The 18,283-nt window shown below is 46.1% G+C and overlaps 1 protein-coding gene across 4 annotated transcripts in view; it reads left to right on the top strand.

Moving 5' to 3' along the window:
* Positions 1-18,283, top strand: part of LOC138295834 (uncharacterized) — a 1,330,477-nt gene that overhangs the window by 1,133,352 nt on the left and 178,842 nt on the right. The window lies entirely within an intron of this gene.

Here is an 18,283-nt window from a genome sequence, read left to right on the forward strand (position 1 = left end):
CTTAAGAATTTTAAACCCTGGGATGTAAAAGGAATATCAAAGTTAGAGGTTGACTGAGTTGCTGAAGCACCGGTGAAAGGCATCTTCCCACCTTGGGTTCAGGAACCACAAGCTCTCAGGTGAGACTTCATCACAAATTCTCATCCTCTGAGGTCGACTGAATATTTGGACTTGGTGATGGAGGTAGTAGTCAGGAACATACAATCCCAAATCATTGACATGAAACCATAAACAATAACAGACACAATAACAAATTGAACACTAAAAGAAACCAAATAGAGTTTTAAAACTTTATTACAATCCTAATATCAATGTCATATAAATGGTGCACAAAACAAAGTTAAAAACATACATGAAAATTATCGGCTGAGCGAATCGTCTGAAATGATTTACCCTACTAAACACCACTACTGTTAGACAGTCAAAAAAAGATTATGGGTGTCATTACAACCCTGGCGGACGGTGTTAAAGCGGCGGTAAGACCGCCAACAGGCTGGCGGTCTTTTTTTGAGTATTATGACCATGGCGGTTACCCCCATGGTCATCCGCCGCTTCTCCGTTCCGCCCGCCAGGGCAGAGACAACCGCTGGGCTGGAGACCTGGGTCTCCAGCCCGGCGGCCGTAACAGTACCGCCGCCGGTATTTTGACCCGGCTTACCGCCGTGGATTTCCAGCGGTAGGAACCGCCATGAAATCCATGGTGGTAAGCACTATCAGTGCCAGGGAATTCTTTCCCTGGCACTGATAGGGGTCTCCCCCACCCCCACCCCGACTCCCTCTCCTACCCCCCCACCACCCTTGCCACCCCCCAAAGGTGGCAGGGCCCCCACCCTAACCCCCGACATTACCTTACACATACACACCCGACACGCACGCAGACACCACCAACACACAAACACGCACACACACCTATATACATGCCAACATCCACACACACAGTCAGACATGCACACCCACATTCAAACATACACGCACACATCAAAACAGTCATACCTACAGACATACACGCAGTCATTCCCAAAACACGCAACACCTCCGCGAGCATACACGTATTCACACCCCACCTACCTACACAGACGCACACACCCATGCACCCACACAACACACAACACCCCCCCGCCCCCTCCCCTAATGGACGATCGACGTACCTGTTCCATCGATCTGCCGGGAGGGGACGGGAGCCAGGAGGGCAGCTCCGCCGACACCACACCGCCAACAGAACACAGCCGCGCAGAATCACAGGACGTGATTAGCTGGGCGGTGTTCTGTTGGCGTGGCGGTGGAGGTGGAGCAACCTCCACTTCCCCGCCGCCCGCCAGTATGGCTGTTGGCAGCTCTCCATCGGAAAAACGACAGAGGACAGCAAACGGTCATAATACGCTGAGCGGCAAACCGCCACTACTGGCGGTCTTCCGCACGGCGGTCCCTCAGCGGTCTTGTTAAAAGACCGCCAAGGTTGTAATGACCCCCTATGTGAATTAACAACGACCCAATATAAACATTATTACCAGATTTCAAAGTAGATGATGGTGACATCAGTAAATCATCAAAATACAGTTTCAACAAATGATTTCAGAGCTGGACCATTCCTAACACTAACCAAGATTGGAACTAGGATGTGTAGGATCGGGCTAACACATGCGGGCACAAGCAAAGATAAAAGAAGACAAAAATAATTTGGAAAACATCTATTCTAAGGTAAATAAATATTGTATAAAAATATGCTGGTGTAAGTAACTAACTAAAAAAAAAGAAACAAGAAACCACATTTTGTTATACCTCTCCACATGGGACAGCATACAGCGTTGATTCGTCGAACAGAGCGGTCACCTTCTTCCAGCGTCAGTTGACAGCAGCATCAGGATGGTGCAGAACAAGAGCTGCGCATTGGACAAATCAGCAGTTCAAAATTAGTTGGGTACATTAGTACTGAAACCGCATTGGACAATTAAGACCATGATGAGAAAACTCATCAGAATACTTAGAGCAGGATTATGAGAGGGCAGACTTAAGCAAGGGTTCTGGACAGCTTTGAGACAAGAGTGAACTGACATCAAGAAGGTTCAGAGAGGGACTGCACACCATTCCAAAGTTCTTCACTAATTAAAATAACCAAAATCCATTTGATTGGTCTTTCCAGCGAGCACTCTCTGGGTGTTGATTTCAGCATCCAAACATAGTAGATGGCACCACCAAGCTTGAAACCTTGTGACATTTTCTCAGCAAATATCCATTGTTTCTCACCATGATTTCATATGACTCCCTCTAAAATATTACATTTTCTAATAATTTGATACTTACAGTTCGTTTCGCTGTGGCACACAATAAACTAAGCTAGTATTCTTTCAGGAAAGATTCATGAAACGTCCTGTGCAATTCAGCAGTTAGAATAAATATTGTTACCTTAGCTAAACTTGAAACATGCTCTTCTCCTGGAACACAATAGGACATTCATGTAGGAGGCTGGCCTGGCTTGTAGTGGGTACCAAGGGGTACTTACACCTTGCACCAGGTCCAGTTATCCCTTATTAGTGTAGAGGGGTGTCTAGCAGCTTAGGCTGATAGAAAAGGTACCTTGGCAGAGCAGCTTAGGCTGAACTAGGAGACGAGTGAAGCTCCTACAGTACCACTAGTGTCATATGCACAATATCATAAGAAAACACAATACACAGATATACTAAAAATAAAGGTACTTTATTTTTATGACAATATGCCAAAAGTATCTCAGTGAGTACCCTCAGTATGAGGATAGCAAATATACACAAGATATATGTACACAATACCAAAATATGCAGTAATAGCAATAGCAAACAGTGCAAACAATGTACTGTATAGTCACAATAGAATTCAATGGGAGCACATAGGTATAGGGGCAACACAAACCATATACTCTAGAAGTGGAATGCGAACCACGAATGGACCCCAAACCTATGTGAGCTTGTAGAGGGTCGCTGGGGCTGTAAGAAAACAGTGAGGGTTAGAAAAATAGCCCACCCCAAGACCCTGAAAAGTGGGTGCAAAGTGCACCTAAGTTCCCCAAAGAGCACAGAAGTCGTGATAGTGGAATTCTGCAAGGAAGACCAACACCAGCAATGCAACAACAATGGATTTCCAGACGAGAGTACCTTTGGAACAAGGGGACCAAGTCCAAGAGTCACGATCAAGTCGGGAGTGGGCAGATGCCCAGGAAATGCCAGCTGTGGGTGCAAAGAAGCTGCCACTGGATGGTAGAAGCTGTGGATTCTGCAAGAATGACAAGGGCTAGAAACTTCCCCTTTGGAGGAGGGATGTCCCACGTCGTGAAGAAGCTTGCAGAGGTGTTTCCGTGCAGAAAGATCGCAAACAAGCGTTGCTAGCTGCAAGGGTTGCAGTTAGGGTTTTTGGATGCTGCTGTGGCCCAGGAGGGACCAGGATGTTGCCAATTGCGTGAGGAGACAGAGGGGGCGTCCAGCAAGACAAGGAGCCCACTCAGAAGCAGGCAGCACCCGCAGAAGTGCCAGAACAGGCACTACAAAGTGGAGTGAACCAGAGCTCACCCGAAGTCACAAAGGAAGGTACCATGACGCCGGAGGACAAATCAGGAGGTCGTGCACTGCAGGTTAGAGTGCCGGGGACCCAGGCTTGGCTTTGCACAAAGGAAATCCTGGAAGAGTGCACAGGAGCCGGAGCAGCTGCAAATCACGCAGTACCCAGCAATGCAGTCTAGCGTGGGGAGGCAAGGACTTACCTCCACCAAACTTGGACTGAAGAGTCACTGGACTGTGGGAGTCACTTGGACAGAGTTGCTGAGTTTAAGGGACCTCGCTCGTCGTGCTGAGAGGAGACCCAGAGGACCGGTGATGCAGTTCTTTGGTGCCTGCGGTTGCAGGGGGAAGATTCCGTCGACCCACTGGAGATTTCTTCTGAGCTTCTAGTGCAGAGAGGAGGCAGACTACCCCCACAGCATGCACCACCAGGAAAACAGTCGAGAAGGCGGCAGGATCAGCGTTACAAGGTCGCAGTAGTCGTCTTTGCTACTTTGTTGCAGTTTTGCAGGCTTCCAACGCGGTCAGCAGTCGATTCCTTGGCAGAAGGTGAAGAGAGAGATGCAGAGGAACTCTGATGAGCTCTTGCATTCGTTATCTAAAGAATTCCCCAAAGCAGAGACCCTAAATAGCCAGAAAAGGAGGTTTGGCTACTTAGGAGAGAGGATAGGCTAGCAACACCTGGAGGAGCCTATCAGAATGAGTCTCTGAAGTCACCTGCTGGCCCTGGCCACTCAGAGCAGTCGAGTGTGCCAGCAGCACCTCTGTTTCCAAGATGGCAGAGGTCTGGAGCACACTGGAGGAGCTCTGGGCACCTCCCAGGGGAGGTGCAGGTCAGGGGAGTGGTCACTCCCCTTTCCTTTGTCCAGTTTCGCGCCAGAGCAGGGCTGGGGGATCCCTGAACCGGAGTAGACTGGCTTATGCAGAAATGGGCACCATCTGTGCCCATGAAAGCATTTCCAGAGGCTGGGGGAGGCTACTCCTCCCCAACCCTAACACCTTTTTCCAAAGGGAGAGGGTGTAACACCCTCTCTCTGAGGAAGTCCTTTGTTCTGCCTTCCTGGGCCAAGCCTGGCTGGACCCCAGGAGGGCAGAAACCTGTCTGAGGGGTTGGCAGCAGCTGCAGTGAAACCCCGGGAAAGGTAGTTTGGCAGTACCCGGGTCTGTGCTAAAGACCCGTGGGATCATGGGATTGTCTCACCAATGCCAGGATGGCATTGGGGGGGGCAAATCCATGATCTTAGACATGTTACATGGCCATATTCGGAGTTACCATTGTGAAGCTATACATAGGTAGTGACCTATGTATAGTGCACACATGTAATGGTGTCCCCGCACTCACAAAGTCCGGGGAATTTGCTCTGAACAATGTGGGGGCACCTTGGCTAGTGCCAGGGTGCCCACACACTAAGTAACTTAGCACCCAACCTTTACCAGGTAAAGGTTAGACATATAGGTGACTTAGAAAGTTACTTAAGTGCAGTGGTGAATGGCTGTGAAATAACATGGACGTTATTTCACTCAGGCTGCAGTGGCAGACCTGTGTAAGAATTGTCAGAGCTCCCTATGGGTGGCATAAGAAATGCTGCAGCCCATAGGGGTCTCCTGGAACCCCAATACCCTGGGTACCTCAGTACCATATACTAGGGAATTATAAGGGTGTTCCAATATGCCAATGTAAATTGGTGAAATTGGTCACTAGCCTGTTAGTGACAATTTGGAAAGAAATGAAAGAGCATAACCACTGAGGTTCTGGATAGCAGAGCCTCAGTGAGACAGTTAGTCATAACACAGGTAACACATACAGGGCACACTTATGAGCACTGGGGCCCTGGCTGGCAGGGTCCCAGTGACACATACAACTAAAACAACATATATACAGTGAAATATGGGGGTAACATGCCAGGCAAGATGGTACTTTCCTACAATTCAACATTATATTTGCAGCCTAGAGAAAGAATTCAGGTCAGAGGGGATTAAAATAAACAAGTAAAATGTACATAACTGCGTGAAAAATCAATCTTAAGGCCTGGTCAAGTTAAGAAACCTAAATGCATGTTAATACATTTAAAACAATAATATTGTGCACCCATGAATTAAAATCACATCTGCAAGCAAATTATTTATTTAAAAACATTAGTCATGTTATATCAAACCAACATTTTTAAACGTGTACTTATTTTTCATTTTATGAAAGCTGTTTAATACAATATAAGTGTGTTTAATTCATACTAAGTTAATACTCATCATACATTTTATTGCTACTGTTTACATTTGAAAATAATGCTTTTTAGGTTCATGTTTATTAATAATTCACTCATATATAAATGCATAATGTTTTCATGTTAAACTTGATGTCAGAATATGATTCGTAGGTACGAATGTCCACCACAAATTTAAACTGTGCGTCGATTCATTTCTACGTTATTTTCTGTTGGGCCTTTAAAACTGCAGATTTATTAACTGCCATTTGCTGCTTCTATTAATAAAACCTGATCTCTCTCAGAGTCAGTGGCCACATTAAATCCTGTGTGCAGCTTGTGCATGTAGACTCCCTACATAACTCACTAGTCTATAGGTATTGCAGCTTTATCATGCTCTCCTAAAGCAGAAAAGTCAGTTTACAGCTGTCCCAGGGTCTAAACCACTCAAGCCTAAATTAACTGCGGAACAGCTTGGCAGGAAGGGCATATCGATGTTGTATAGTTTGCACCTTGTCACTACCCTGGACCAGTTGAAGTATCAGAGAACCAGAAAGATCTGGATAATCTTGAAGTTATAGGATAGATTGAAGCCAAAATGGATTCCACATACTTGGTGGTCACCACCTGACTTAGACCAGTACAATTTAAGTAATTTCACAGAACATATTCCGACCATGTAAAATTATGGCAAATGGTGAGGAAACAAAACCAAACTCCCAAGCTGCCTAACTAGTGGGGAAATGAATGATACAGGACTACCTGATAGTGAATTATTAATGGCAGGAGGATTTCAAGGCCCAGCATGCAAGGGCGCTTTCCTCAAGAGCGGAATAACCAACACTGGATGGATGCAGGAGCTCCTCCATTCATAGTATAACTGAGGGGTATGAATCACTGTGACGCTGCTGAAGAAGGGGTGTATCAGGCAGTAGGATGTGAAAACAAATATCATACGATATGGGGTCAAAGCTGCAGTCTTTTCCAAAATGTAAAGCAGATTTCACTGTGATCAAATTGTATTCTGCTTCTTAATAATGTGAACTGAAAGGGTGGGTGAGGAGACGAAGAAACTGATTTGTTGTTTGTTGAGAAGCTGAAAACAATCAAAATTGTAAATATTGTTTTAATAATTTGTACTTTGCTTACAACATCGGATTGGATTTCATATCTCTTCTTGTCTACTATACATTGGATTGTTGAAACATATAATCTCAAAGGTTCCTTCTCTAAAGAAATATCATAGTCATTTGGTGATGCAGTTGTGCTGAAAACATGACCCTTCTCTATTTTGGATGGTACTGAAAACTTATTGGACAAGTAAATTATGGTCCAGGAGCTCATTTTGTCCTTCAAAATGCATACTACTATAGTAAAATTTCAAAAAGATTTTTGATCTTTTTATAACTGTTAAAGGTGGCAGCTTGATAAAAAAAAAATATGAAGCGGTTTCAAGTTTCAAGTTTAAGTTTATGGACTCGGTTAATTAAGACCATCGCAATTCCAAAATGCATAATAATAATAAAGATACTTTGCCTACTCATTATGTTAATAGAAACCCATAATAAAAACATAAAAGCTTATTTGAAACTAAAACACATCATGGTAAAGAGTTGTGCATAGCTAAAGTGTTCTCCACTTAATTCCAACCTTGGTCTAGAACTTAACTTTAGGACTTTCTTACTCCCTTACGAACACTATAATAGTAAATGAGTGAAGCTGAGTGAGAATCCTAAGTAGTACCTAGGGCTGTTTCCTGGCGGGAATTAAACTTTCGGAGCTTTACTAATCATAAAATAATGGCCCTTGCACACTCGGCTTCAACTTTATTCACTAATTCTTTCTGAGCCTGTACCATGAATTTGGTCCCTCGACAGGAAAACGGGATTGAAAGTCCGCTAAGCTAGCTTATAATGGGCGGTCTGCATGAGCGTACGTTCAGTGTCTTAAAAATGTTTTTTAGATATAATATCGTGAGGCCTAGCAAAGCCGGGCACGCCCCAAAAATGTGTTCTAGTGACTTTTGTCTGTACCCACACAGTCAACAGGAATGTGTCAGATCCTGCTGTCTCCATGAAGGGACCATATCCTTCGTTTCCATCAACCCAAAGCGGAAAAGCATGAACCGATGTTTCCGCGACTGGTTGAAGCTTGCTGCTAGGTATTCCTGTGCCCGTAAAGTTTTGTACGATGTTATTATAGTCCAGGTGTGCTGTCTGCTTGCCAGTTTTTGTTTATCAGAATTTAAACATTTCTTCTTAGTGACAGCGTTTGCCTTCCGAAAAAACTCCTTTTTGTCTGGGTTCTGGTCCCAGGCTTCTAGCAAACCTAGTGCTTTAATGCAGTTATTTAAGTGATGACCCCAGGTGCTTTTATCATTGTGTCGCTGTTGCTCCTCAATTTCCATCCAACATATGTTGTTTAGAGTACCAGTATCAGCTGCACGCAACCTCCAGCATACTTTAATGAAGGCACATCTACCTTGAAATTAATAGTTTTTCAGACCCAATTCTAAACGAACCTGAGCTGGAAATGCTGGTCGTGGTATCCGAAAAACTGTTTTGTAGGCCTTCGTCTGAACTTGATTGAAAAAAACTGCCTCCTTCCCCAGCATAATTTCGGCGCCATAAGTAATGGTAGGCATTAGCCGCGCTGCCAATGACAGAAAGCAGGTGGGAGTATGAAGGGCAGCTCAGTTTTAGTTTTAAAACTTTAAAACCATAGGTCAATGAGAGGGCTTTTGCTTGAGCGACAGCAAGCTGCGGCTTGAAAGTCAGGAGGCGGTCCATAGTGAATCCCAAGTACTTATATGTGGGTGCAACCTCCAACCGGGATCGGTTTATGAACCATGAAGCAGATTTAAGCTTCCTGTCAACCAGGCGGACAACCTTAGTTTTACTCAAATTCAATTCTAGGCCTTGCATTGTTATGCATGTGTAAAATGCATCGATGCTATGTTGTAGCCCAACAGGTGTTTGGCCGAGTAGAGCTATGTTGTCTGCGTACTGTAGCCATGCAATTCCTTTCTTGGCCTATACTGGCGGGTGGCTATTTAAAGGAGCTAGAGCCTCGGCTAGGTCTGCAAGATATAAGTTAAACAGCGTGGGAGCCAATACACACCCTTGTTTGAGTCCTTTTGCTGTTAATATTCTGTTGGTGAGGTGGCTGCCCTCTCCAATTTTCACTTGCGCCCAAGTACCTGTGTACAAGTCCATCATTGCGCCAAGGAGGCTGCATGGTAAGCCCCACCCTTTCAATTTCTCCCATAGGCGGATTCTTGGTACGCAATCAAAAGCTGCTTTTAGATCAATAAAGCATGCTAGTAGCCTTTTTTTCTTAAGCCTGGCTTTGTTTCCCAGCAGGGCCAGGGTTGCAAGGTTGGTGGAAGCACCATACCAGCTCTGAAACCTGTCTGGCATTGTGGAATTAACTGTCTGTCATTAATCCATTCTGCTAGTTGTTGCAGTAGGTAGGATGTGTAGAGTTTTGCTTCCACGTCTATCAATGCTATTAGCCTGTAGTTTGAAGGATTTGCGGGGTTACCTGCTTTGTATATAGGGTGAATAATGCTGCCTTTCCATGCATCTGGGAGACCCGTAGTGCCTTGGAGCTCGTTAAAAAGCAGCGCCAAATAATACGCCCAGAATGAAGGGTCTCCTCTAAACAAGGCATTTGGAATGCCGTTCTGACCAGCTGCCCCTTACATTTTTAGTTTCTTAATAAGGCTTGTCAGAATTTCTATGTCAATGGTCATTAGTGTATGCTTTCCTTCGTTTCGGTTTAGAGTTAAGTCTGTTTGCGTTGTCACTCTGAAGCCAAAATTAATCTTACTTGAGTCATTGGCTATCTGTGAGGCCTCCTCCTTCGCATGGTGCTCTGGGAGTGAGAACATTGTCTGTACGTGGGCTTCCCATGTGGCTGCATCGATACCTGCATTCGTGTGTCGATTTTGTCCCTTAGTTAGTCCGTTTATTAGTTCCTGGAACTTTTTGTTATTTTTCTGTTTGTTGGACAGGAGCAGCTTGGTCCACAGATCCTCATGATAACTCTGTTTTGCTATCCAGCAGTTTTTCTTATATTTGGCTCTTAATTCAGAAAGCCTTGTGTCATCAGATTTCCTCCCCCAGTGTACATCCTTCAGGACTTTTTTTGATTCTCTAGAGACTTGATTTTTCAAATTGCGCAATGTCCTGTTGAACCATGGCTTTTCTTCTTTGCAACTCTTGATTTTGTTTTTTGACTCTATGACCGCAATTGGGAGACATTTTCTGATGGAAAATGTATTTATTAAAGAATCACACAAATGCTTCCAAGAAATCACTCGTTCTCCTTGGGGATGGTCTTCTAGTGCCTGTACTCTTAGTGATTCTTTGAGCTCTTTAGTTGCGCCTGCACTGTGGTACACTACTTCCATTACTTTGTTGAGGCCTGGCCCATTCCATTTCCTTTTTTTTGTATCATAAGTCACGGGGGCTGAAATTATGATATTAGCAGTGGGGAGCCGATTCCATTAATTCCGGATCTTAATAAGTTGTGGAAAGTGATCGCTCTCTGTGCGTTGTTGAATCCTATATGCTGAAACCAGTGGCAATGCGGTTTCGTTAATTAACGTAAAGTTGATGTTGGATTTTTTTGTGCCGCTTGAAAAGGTTACTTGCGCGGATGAGGCATCCTCAGGGAGAGGCGTCTGGCAGCGCAATCCCAGGGTTTCAAATTTTATATATGTGCGTGTTCCGTTAGGGTTTTTTGTGCTGCCTTTTCTCAAATCAAGGTTGAAATCGCCAGATAAAATGAGGATTGCGTCCTTATTTTGTTTCTGCAGCATTTTTAGAATATTGGTCAATGTTTCAATGTTTCCACTGTTTTGGATTTTGTTAGGGTGTACGTATACGTTGATCAATAGTAAAGTTCTGTTGTTGCCTGATGGCGCCTGATGTTCCAATTTTATGGGTAGCAGCCAGTCAATTCCCAGGTCGATCTGTTTGATCACCCAGTTGATTTTTGTGGAGCAATACGTTGTGAGGCCCCCCTTGGGGTGTCCATGTTTTTGAGGTTGTTTTGCAGAGACGGCTGTCCCAGAATAACTCGAAATTTGTATTGGCTCCATGCACCATGTTTCCTGCAACATGATGATTTCAAACTGCTGAAGGAAACTCAGAGCCGCCCTGTCGGTAACCAGATTTTTTAAACCGTGAGTGTTACAGGAGCAAATATGGATATATTCTGGGTTTTCGTCTGGACCATTTGTAATTGTTGTCATTTAAATTTTGCCTTCCAGCCTTTTTGACTGTTGAGGGAGTACCAATGAAGATCTGTTGGTGCACGCCAGGATGGGACGTGCTTTGGTGCTTTACAATTGTAATGTGGTCCCAACTGCTTAGGGAGGTTTCTACTCCCACGGCTCCTTTTAAGATTGAGCCGCCCTTCTTTTGTTGCAGTAGTAAAAGGTTAGGGTATCTGGGCGGTTCTAGTTTTTGCAGGGTGATGCCCCATGCGCTAAACGTGTCTTGATGTGCTAGAATTTGATCAATAATGACCGACGTGGCCCAGGATGTCAGCGTTGCCTCTTTATCTTTATTGTTTGGATGTGGAGTAAACTCCACAGTCATCAATTCTGTTGTTGAAATGTGAGCCAGGGACAAAATTGCATTTATTAACTTTAGTATGGTGCCTCTATTTAGAATGTCAAATGCCCCCTTCGAGTTATAGCAAGGGATGAAAAGTAATTTATTTTCCTCTGGGGCCGTATTGCCGTGCGGTGTCTGGTGTCCTGGGATTCTTGTTTGTGCCACGCTGTTTGTGCAATCATCTGACCAAGGATGGTAACCATGATCTAATATCTGTTTGTTGTTGCCTGCGGGTTGATTTATTACGGTCATGTTGTGTGAGGAGCTTGTGCATTGAGGGTTATGTTCCCAGGTTTTGCCAGTTTCCTGCCTGTCAGTAGACCGCTGAGTTCCATGTTCTGGACACTGGCAGATGATAGTTCCATTTCCCTGGAATTCTCTTAAGGCCGTCTCTCCTTGCAAAAGGCTGCTACCCTGCTTGTTGCTGGAACAGGGTTTTTTCGGAGACTGTTGCTGTGATGTTGATTGATTAACAAAAGTGCTGGGTTAGCCCGTGGAATTGTCCTCACTGGCAGGCCGTTCTGCCCTGATCTGTCTAGATTCCATATACAGCTTTGCTGGACCCCCTTTGTTTTTTTCCGTGCCTTCCTTTTTCGTTTATTTTCCCGTTTCGTAAGGGATGATTCCCCCACCATTGAATTGTTGGGAATTGAATCCTTCGATCCACCCTTGAGGGGTTCCATTTCTTGTGTGCTAAGGCATGATCTGCCCTCTATGTTTCTCTGAGACATCCCCTGTTCGGATAAATGAATATCCTTGATATTATTGCTTTCCTCATGTGATATCTTTGCGTTTTGGTTTTTGGGGTCTTCTCGCCACAACTACTAAGATGCTCTTCAGTTCTAAGGGTCTGAACTTTTACCTCTTTCAAGATGTCATTTAGGATATCCAGGGATCTTTGTGAGTTATCGCCTGTGATGGAGCACTGACATGTCACCTGCTGAGTGTATGAGTGGGTTTGAGCCCTCTTTATCAGATCATTCAAAGATTGTAGCTTGTTGTCGATGCTCACAATGTGGATGGCCAGGATGTTGAGTAAATCTACCTGAGTGTCTTGCTTATCTGCTTGAAATTGGATGGCTGCTGATATTGCGCCCATTGTTGCTAGCAAGGCCTTCCACGAGTCTTCAGATGTTGATGGTTCTACATTTGCTTCAGCCCCCGTTGTGTGGTCTAGTGAGTCTTCAAGTTCCTCTTTGCTCTGGTTGCTCCATTGCCATGACAGCTGAGGATGCGTGCGTGTCGAATGTTGTTGTTGTTGTTGATGTATTACAAGCTGGGAGATCTTTTCGTGGTGAGCTTGTACTACGCCTATATCCATTAAGGCGCTGGTGGTATTTGAGTCCTTCTTAGTGAGCAAGAAATCTGTGATCTTATATCCTGCTTTTTTTCCCTTGCTTGGAGATTTGCAGGGCGATTTCTTAGTTTGTGCCGGGTTTGGGGGTGCTTTCCTTTCGGTAGATTCATTTTTTTGCTCGTGCTGACCTTCCCCTGGTGAGCCTAGCCTTTGTCTCTTTGCTGCTTTTTTCCTTCCACATGTTAATGTCATCCTTGTTGCCACCCCTGGGTTGACAGACAATATCTGAGTGCTTTCGACTGGTGATTGATTTTAGATTATGTGTGTGCTAATCGTGCAAAAAGCCTCTCCTTCCCCACTTCAATCCAATCCTGGTTGCACGAATTTGCTTGGCGAGAAAGAGAGCCGGGTGGAGTCAGGCAACTCCTAACTAGCGGCAAAGTCTGGGGGAGAAAGGGACCTTGGGCAGCAGGTAGCTTGTGCAATTCTGCTCCTTGCTGGCACCAGTTTGTGGATTTCTTGGGCTGCGCTTCGTGTCCCCCACAGAGGGATGCGGCGGAACCGGCAGATCCCCGCGGCCCTGCCCCTCGGTGATCCTGTCCCACGATCGGTCCCCGGGTGCTGGAGGAAGAGGCAGGCTCGGCGGTCTACCCTCGGAGCACAATTCACGCAGAGGCACCGAGCAACACTGCCGACTCTCGCAGTGAGAAGGAGCTGCGTGCCTCAGGAAAGAAGCCCCAAACAGCCCAGCCTTTAGAATAGTCCCAGGCACCCCTGGCTGGGGTGGGAGTGGGTTCTAGATTGCAGCGCAGGGCGGGGGCCAGTGGCGATCAGTTCCTTACCGAGAAGACAGTACTTCGATTGCAGCCCCGGGGTCTGCGCGGTGCCGGCGTGAGAAAGGCGGCTGCGGGGAGCAGAGCCTAGTCCAGCGTACGGCTCCTCCTGCCCGGCACCCCTGGCTCTCGGCAAGTCTTGAAGTCCGTGGTGCCCAGTGATCGTGGGATGCAGGTGCGGGTGCGTTGTCCCCTGGCCGAGGGTGCTGTGGGTGTCGCCGCTCCAGAACGCGCGTACCTGGCTTCGGCGCTCCGACCAGAAGCCAGGCGGACCGGAAGTCAGACGGACCGGAAGTCAGGCAATCTCGTCTCCTTTGCGTCTGGCCAAAAGCGGAAACCACTTGGTGTAGATTTTTATTGATCCAGGGAACGTTCGCTCCTTTGAATTTTCCCCTATTGCCACTCCTTTTCACCTACACCACTACATTGTGCTACAGAATACTGTTGTATCATAGTTTCACGAGGTATGCTTTCAGCTTTCACATCTTTCTTCACCAACAATCTGACTTATAGGCACACACTCTTGCACTTCTGGATGAATCTTGAATAGACTCTGCTTTTCTGTCAGATGTCCATGGTGTTGCTTGGTTTCCTTTAAGATCACATAGAACTTATAGCACTTCACGTGTGTAAGGAAATGCCTTCCTTAGCATGGTTACCCCCTGACTTTTTGCCTTTTGTTGAAGCCAGTTATGATTGAAAGTGTGCTGGGACCCTGCTAACCAGGCCCCAGCACCAGTGTTCTTTCCCTAAACTGTACCTGTGTTCCCACAATTGCACAGCACAGGCACACAGATAAGTCTCTTGTAAATGGTGCCCCTGGTACCAAGGGCCCTGTTGCCAGGGAAGGTCTCTAAGGGCTGCAGCATGTCTTATGCTACCCTGGCGTCCCGACACTCAGCACATGCACACTGCCTCACAGCTTGTGTGTGCTGGTGGGGAGAAAATTACTAAGTTGACATGACACTCCCCTCAGAGTGCCATGCCCACCTCTCACTGCCTGTGGCATTGGTAAGTCACCCCTCTAGCAGGCCTTACAGCCCTAAGGCAGGGTGTACTATACCACAGGTGAAGGCATAGGTGCATGAGCACTATGCCCCTACAGTGTCTAAGCAAAACCTTAGACATTGAAAGTGCAGGGTAGCCATAAAGAGTATATGGTCTGGGAGTTTGTCAATTATGAACTCCACAGTTCCATAATGGCTACACTGAAATCTGGGAAGTTTGGTATCAAACTTCTCAGCACAATGAATGCACACTGATGCCCCCTGAATACAAGTCCGACTCCTAGTGCTAGGCTGACCAGTTTCTGCCAGCCTGCCACAACCAGACGAGTTTCTGGCCACATGGGGTGAGTGCCTTTGTCACTCTGTGGCCAGGAACAAAGCCTGTACTGGGTGGAGGTGCTTCTCACCTCCCCCTGCAGGAACTGTAACACCTGGTGGTAAGCCTCAAAGGCTCATGCCTTTTGTTACAGCACCCCAGGGCATCCCAGATAGTGGAGATGCCCGCCGCTCCGGCCACTCCCCCCACTTTTGGCGGCAAGGTTGGTGGAGATAATGAGGAAAACAAGGAGAAGTCACCCACCAGTCAGTACAGCCCCTAAGGTGGCCTGATCTAAGGTGACCCCTGCCTTTAGAAAACCTCCATCTTGAGATTGGAGGAATCCCCCAATAGGAATAGGGATGTGCCCCCCTCCCCTCAGGGAGGAGACACAAAGAGGGTGTAGCCACCCTCCAGGGCAGTAGCAATTGGCTACTGCACCCCAGACCTAAACACACCCCTAAATTTAGTATTTAGGGGCGACCCTGAACCCAGGAAATCAGATTCCTGCAACCTACAACAAGAAGGACTGCTAATCTGAAATCTCCACAGAGACGACATAGACGACAACTGACTTGGCCCCATCCCTTACCAGCCTGTCTCCAGACTCAAAGAACCTGCACAGCGACTCATCCGACAGGGACCAGTGACCTCTGAGGACTCAGAGGGCTGCCCTGAATCTGAAGGACCAAGAAAGTCCAGAGAAGAGCGGCACTGTTCAAAAACAGCAAAAACCTTGCAACTTTTTAGAAACTTTTAAAGAACTCTCTCTTCCCGCCGGAAGAGTGAGACTTCTCACTCTGTACCTGATGCTCCCGGCTTGAGCTCCAGAGAACAAACACTGCAGAGAGGACTCCCAGGCTACTACGACGACGTGAGTAACCTGAGTTCACACCCCTGCACCCGCACAGCGATGTCTGCAGAGAGGATCCAGAGGCTCCCCCTGACCGAGACTGCCTGGTAACAAGGAACCCAACGCCTGGACCAAGCACTGCACCCGCAGCCCCAGGACCAAGAGGAACCATCCACCAGTGCAGGAGTGACCAGCAGGTGGCCCTCTTCCTAGCCCAGTCGGTGGCTGACCCGAGAAGCCCCCCTGTGCCCTATCTGCATCGCCTAAGTGACCCCTGGGTGCCTCCATTGCTTCCTATAGCAAACCGACGCCTATTTTGCACACTGCACCCGCCGCCCCTGTGCCACTGAGGGTGTGTTTTGTGTGCCTGTTTGTCCCCCCCCCAGTGCTCTGTAAAACCCCCCTGGTCTGCTGCCCGATGAACGCAGGTACTTACCTGCCAGCAGACGGAACCAGGGCAAACTGTCCACATAAGAGCCTATGTGTTTTGGGCCCTCCTTTGACCTCTGCACCTGACCAGCCCTATGTTGCTGGTGTAGTGACTTTGGGGTTATTTTGAACCCCCAACGGTGGGCTGCCTATGCCCAGGAGAAATGACTGTGTAAGTGCTTTACTTACCTGAGAAACTTAAGCAAACTTACCCCCCCAGGAACTGTTGATTTATTTGCAGTGTCCACCTTTAAAATAGCTTGTTTCCATTTGAACTAAAACTGTGTGTACTACTGCTTTGAATCAAAGTTCTATACTTACCTGTGTGAAGTACCTTGGATTTTATGTACTTACCTCAAATCTTGAATCTTGTGGTTCTAAAATAAATTAAGAAAATATATTTTTCTATATAAAAACTATTGGCCTGGAATTAAGTCTTTGGATGTGTGTTCCTCATTTATTGCCTTTGTGTGTACAACAAATGCTTAACACTACCCTCTGATAAGCCTACTGCTCAGCCACACTACCCCAAAATAGAGCATTAGTATTATCTAATTTTACCACTATCAACCTCTAAGGGGAACCCTTGGACTCTGTGCTCACTGTCTCTCACTTTGAGATAGTATATACAGAGCCAACTTCCTACATTGGTGGATCAGCGGTGTGGTCTAAGACTTTACATTTGCTGGACTACTCAGCCAATACCCGATCACATGACTAAATTCCAAAAATTTTCATTAGAAACTGATTTTTGCAATTTGACTATTTTTCTAAATTTTTAATAGTCCTGCCAGGGCCTTGTTTAAGTCCCTGTTGGCATTTCTTTTAGAGTTTAAATGTTTGTAAAAGTTTGGATTTAAGTTCTAGAAGTAGTTTTTAGATTCTTAAAAAGTAATCCCAACTTTTAGAGTGATAATGTCTAATACAGATGAGATGGTGATGGAACTCAACCTCACCCCTTACCTGCATCTATGGATATCAGAGTTAAGGTCTCTCTGTAAACTTAAAAAGATAAAAACTGGGTCCAGCCCTACCAAAGTAAAGCTCCAGGAGATTTTGTCCGAGTTCACAAGGGACCAACCCTCTGAGGATAATCCTACAGATGGGGAAGTTAGTGAACAGGAGGATGAATTCCCCCCTTCTGCCCTAACGAGGGAGAGCAGGATTCTTCAAACCCTGACTCCACAAATCATAGTCAGAGAGTCTGGTTTCTCCACAGGGGAGACCAGTACCTCTGGAAGCATTGAGGGCAGCCTCAATGAAGATGACCTCCTGTTAGCCAGGATGGCCAAGAGATTGGCTTTGGAGCAGCAGCTCCCAGCCACAGAAAGGGAAAGACAAGAGAAAGGTTTAATTCCCATCAATGGTGGCAGCAACATAAATAGGGTCAGAGAGAATACTGACATCCTAAAAATCCCCATAGGGATTGTAACAAAATATGATAATGGTGATGACATCACCAAATAGTTCACAGCTTTTGAGAGGGCTTGTGCAACTAGAAAAGTAAACAGATCTCCCTGAGGTGCTCTCCTTTGGGAAATGTTCACTGGAAAGTGCAGGGATAGACTCCTCACACTCTCTGGTAAAGATGCAGAATCTTATGACCTCATAAAAGCTACCCTGCTTGAGGGCTTTCGATTCTCAACTGAGGAGGATTAGGGTCAGGGGGCTCAAAAATCCTCAAGCCAGACCTGGGTTGATTTTGTAGACATCTCAGTCAAAACACTAGATGGTTAGATAACTGGCAGTGGTGTAAATAACTTGTTTATGAAAGAACATCTGTTAAGTAATTGTTTTAATGACAAACTGCATCAACATCTGGTAGACCTAGGTCCAATTTCTCCCCAAGAATTGGGAAAGAAGGCAGACCATTGGGTCAAGACTAGGGTGACCAAGACTTCTACAGGGGGTGACCAAAAGAAAGGGGTCACAAAGCCTCCCCGGGGGAACAGTGGTGAGACATCCAAGGGAAAAAGTAAAGAGTCTTCAACAGGGCCCCAAAAACCTGCTAGGGAGAGTGGGCCCGAGCCTCTTCACAGACTTCAAATGGGTATAAGGATAAAAACTTTGATCCCAAGAAGGCCTGGTATCGAATCTGTAGTCAGCATGGACACCAAACTGGAGACAAGGCCTGTCCCAGAAAAGTCCTACAACAAGTACTACTCTAGTTAGCACTGGAATAGCCAGTCTCCAGGT

This window comes from Pleurodeles waltl, chromosome 5 (assembly GCF_031143425.1).
Source record: "Pleurodeles waltl isolate 20211129_DDA chromosome 5, aPleWal1.hap1.20221129, whole genome shotgun sequence".
In the NCBI taxonomy this organism is placed as follows: domain Eukaryota; kingdom Metazoa; phylum Chordata; class Amphibia; order Caudata; family Salamandridae; genus Pleurodeles; species Pleurodeles waltl.